Source organism: Lactuca saligna, chromosome 5 (assembly GCF_052625555.1).
Source record: "Lactuca saligna cultivar CGN05327 chromosome 5, ASM5262555v1, whole genome shotgun sequence".
Lineage (NCBI taxonomy): Eukaryota > Viridiplantae > Streptophyta > Magnoliopsida > Asterales > Asteraceae > Lactuca > Lactuca saligna.
Window position 1 is genome coordinate 91,096,786 of NC_136421.1, and position 4,850 is coordinate 91,101,635.

A 4,850-nucleotide genomic window follows, 5' to 3' on the forward strand; every position below is an offset into this window, starting at 1 on the left:
AAGTGTCACGCCTTAGAAGAACTTGACAAAGAATTGCCACTGTAGAGGCATGATTGGAGTTACAGAATAATATCATATTTAACTAAAATAAGATGCAAGCATGCACCTTAAATACTCTAACCCTAGAATTTAATATGGTATAGAAAGACCTAAACCATTTAAATAACAGACCATACAAAAAGTCCAATGACACAACAACTATACCCAATAATCTTCCCTTTGCGTCAATTGAGGAAAGTGAACATCAATTCTGGATTCGCTTTTGCACTTCAAAAACCTTTCGAATTATTCTCAACAATGCTTTACGAACCTGGACATACCAATGAATGATGTAGATTTTTCTCAAGATACCAGCTTTCCTTGTAGATTTTTCCAAGCTTCTACTTTTCAAACCCCTCAGGAGCTTCTTTAGGAACTACAGTAGGCTTCTTTCATAAAACTAAAACTATCTCTACATCCATGGTGCCCACCTCTTGGATATATGAAATAATCATAAGCTTAAGGTGATGAATGATAGGTTCATACTTTTGTGCGTTTCGCAGCAACAAGTTGTAGAGAATTATCCAATCATAAAGATTAATACATGTAGGTCTGCGAGAGTGATCTTCTGAACTTGAATCGTAGAGCCTCTGACAACTTTGAATTTGGCATTTGGAAAACTGTCAGTCTCGATTGTTCTGGTTCCCTTCACTATTGTGATTTTGCTGGCACTCCAAGTTTCATACTATGCCCTCATGTGCTTATGATAGAATTGGAAAAGAAGTTGATCAGCAACATTATCAGAGACGGGAATATTCGCAGCCTTGATGAAAGAATGAAACTTGAAGGCTTTAGATGTAATTGTAAGATCCAGCTATGAGTCCTGAGTATTTTGGAGGTTGAATGACACAACTGGTTCTAGCCAATACTGATTAGGTGAATCAATAGCTTGACTCTGAATCCTTTTTAACAAGAGTTTCCTTCCTTCAAGAGCGGACCTTGCTTCTTTGTCAGCTTTCTCCTTAGCTTCATCCTCTCTCACAATTCTTTAATTCTCATCCAGTTTAGCCTCACGAGCCTTTCACCTTTTGAGTTCTTCTTCATCAAGCTCTTCTTCATCGCTGTTATCAACTATTGGCTCCTCAGTTAAAAGCTTGTCTTTGCCTTTTGGCTCAAAGTCGCTCTTAATGCTTGGCTTGACTAAAGTGGTTGGCTTTGCTGAAGTTGTTGAAGGCTTTTTTAACAAATTTGTAGAACGCTTTTTCGGTTGATCTCCCCTTCTTTCGAAATAACAGAAGGTTCTAGAACACCCTCCAAGTGGTGTAACATATCAAACACATGTTTTAGCTTTTCAGCAAGATGTTTCCGAATAGTAATTGTTATCATTGGATCCCTGGTTTCTATAATGTCTGAGAGGAGGCCATTAACATCAGATATACAACTTTTCAGTATTACCTTCTCACTGATCATATCTGAATCTGTTTCTCAGCATGATCGAGCTTAACAGTGAGAAATTTAATTTTTTTAGTTTTAATGGCAATGGACTCCATTATCTTGCTTTCCATGGAGAGATCATCCTGAAGTTTAGAGTATTGAGAAGAAATGGATGATTTGAATTCTTCGTGATCAATGGTGATTCAAGTTCGGGCTTCTTGTAGTTTTGTTCTTTCAGCCTTAAGAGACGAGCCAAGATTTGCAATAGCTTCATTAGCTCTCGCTGTGTTGGTCTCAAAAGAAGACTAGAAGTTGTTCATAAATGTAGTAGCATCAGATTTCTTGGTACAAACCACAAAGAAAATGTCACACCCCAAAACCAGAACGGCGGAAACGTTCTGGGGTGGATGACGTCATGTCAAGTATCACAACACATGCATTATAGTAATCAAAGTACAACATAACATTGCATTAATAGTAATAGTTTTACAAGGTTACATTACAACAACTTAAAGTAATACAAGTAATAGAATAAATACAGCATGGTACAAAGCTATCTTCATCAACAACTCCAGGGATGTACCTGTCTAATGCTAACCTGAGAATACAAGTTATTTGAAAAGCGAGTATCAGCATTTTTACAAATGCTGGTGAGTTCATAAGTATTTAGTGTCATTTAGTCAAATAACTTTATAAAGTAGTAGTTTAAGTGTTTTCAGTGTATTAGTGTTCTTTCCAGAAAATCCTATATTTTCTTTAATGAAAGCAGCCTTCTACCAAGACTGGTCAGTGTAATGTGGTAAAAAGAAGTTTCCTTTAATTGCTATTATTATCAAAATACTGAATTTGATTATTAAAGAAAGCAAGAGGCATTAGGGAATAACATATGCCTCAGCAGTGAGGACTACTGGCTAAGGCAAAAGAATCATAGACTCCAGGGGAGTATCGAACTAACGTCACGCCTGGTTTAGTCTCACAAATAGAGACACAGACCCCAAAAGGTACCAAATGAAAGGTACATCTGGTAAGGTCTAAAATAGTGAACGCAGACCGAAGACGATACCAAATGAAAGGTACATCTTGCAAGGTCATAACAGTGAAGACAGACCGCAGACGATACCAAATGAAAGGTACATCTCGCAAGGTCAAAACAGTGAAGACAGACCGCAGATGATACCAAATGAAGGGTATATCTCGCAAGGTCAAAACAGAGACTACAGACCGCAGACAGTATCACATGAAAGACACATCGAGCAAGGTCAAACAGTGTGACTCTGAAAAAGGTGACATCAGCATACAGTGTAAATTGCTGACGAAATACCGTTACCTTAAAACCATGAATTATAAGGCAACCCAGGATACTCGTAACCATACTGACTAGAGTTCTAGACGCCCTACAAGCATCTAAATAATGTGACATTTGTCACCCTTTGGCTTGGTAGGCCGTGGACTGTAGCTAGCAGTCAGGGTGCGGGGTTGTCAATCCTGTATAGGCCTATACACACAATGTCCGCTCTCCCTACAGGAGACTCTGGTTACCAACTAGACGACGGAGAAGGCCGCGTCCCGAAGATGCATCCCAAATAGAGGATAGTGTGTTACTAGGATGGAGTGGGTTTCTAATGTAAGTGTAGACTAGAGGTATAGACTCTTAACTGAATTGACTGAAGAAAACTCGTATGTCGATGCTCGTGTACATAATATATAACTAATGAATCGAACGACCTTCAGATGGACATCCGATCCCACCAGACCACATCTCAACGAAGAAAAGGAAATAGGGCGGACAAGCCTTCCTAAGTCCTTCAATCATTATTTATATGCATCTATACAAGCATAAACATACATCTAACTAAGCTTGAGTGTGTATCAAGTGGTATCATACGGTGAAGTATAAGTGTACAGTGGAACATCCGAGTTGTGAAGTATAAGTGTACAGTGGGACATCCGATTTGTGAAGTACAAGTGTACAGAGGAACATCCGAGTTGTGAAGTATAAGTGTACAGTGTGGGATAATTGAATCATGAAGTATAAGTGTACCAAGTATAAGTGTATCACGAAGGAGAGACGACAATAAGTGAAGTAAGAACGTCTATCAAGTATAAGTGGAGTAAAGTCGTTATCCAGTATAAGTGAAGAAGAATCGTATTACTAAGTAAGAGCGTGAATATGTATAAGCGTCATCAGGTATATGCGACTACAAGTATAAGTGAAAGTGTTACTGAGTCGGAGTATAAAATAAGTATAAGCGAAGCAGCGGTATTTAACAAGTAAAAGTATACGTCTAAAAGGGAAATCTTTAATGAAAAGCCTTTATGTACAGAGAAAATCACAAATTGTATTCTTTTGTAAAATATGTTTAAAAACCTTAGAGGATCTTTCATAAACCAATTTAGAATGAATTTGGATAAATCAGTATAAGTAAAAGTTATGAAATAAGTAAAAATCATTATAGTGTCCCACTCGGTAAAACAGTGTAAAGTGGTAAAATATTGTGCATGTGGGTTATCAATCATATGTGATTGACCTGATAACTGGCATGTTCAACTTGTATTCCCCCCTATAAAACATTTAAAAGCATTTAAAAGGTTCATTCAGGGGTATGAATTCACCTGGTGTAAGTAGGTCCGACGAGAGTGATGTTTGGGCGTTCGGTGTCACGTAAGGACTCGAACACACTCAATGACCTATTTAACATATGATAACATATGTTCACATACAATTAGTATATTTAATGCTAATTATACAAATATACACGCTCAAAGGAGCGGAAAACACTTTTGGTTAAGTGTTTGGGGTCCCGGGTAGCGTTTAAGGGTGCTAAGGGTCTCATATCAGTTGTGGAACTTTGTTAAACTCAAATATCAAGTGTGTGAATGGGTTTAAAGCATTAACATGGACCATTTTGGAGTTTACGGCCTAACTCAAGGGAGTTTACGGCCGTAAACTCCCAAGGTCATATTCTTGGGTGTTTAATGCTTCAAGCTTGCTCATGGGATTTTTCTAAGGACTTTTCATAAAAGGCATGAGTGGGTTTGAGGCCTCTAAGGGCTTGATCTATGAGTTTATGGCCAAGGAACCACTCCTAAAGGAGTTTACGGCCGTAAACTGTAATCCTTAGAGTTTTGGGAAGTTTAAAGCCCCTAATGCCTTTCTAGTGATTTCTAATGAAGTGTGATGCTATTTTGGAGGGTTAAAACTATCATTTGGATGTGTTTTGGGGAGTTTATGGCCTAGATAAATGCTTGGGCCGTAAACTCCTTTTTACCCCTCCATTTCATGTGTTTAAGTCCTTAAATCCATCCTAGTATTTTATAGTAAATGTCTAAGGCCATTTAGGGAAGCAAAACCACACTTTGGGCATGATTTGGGGTGTTTATGGCCTAATCATGTGCTTGGGCCGTAAACTCCTTTTTATCCTTCATTTTGATGTGTT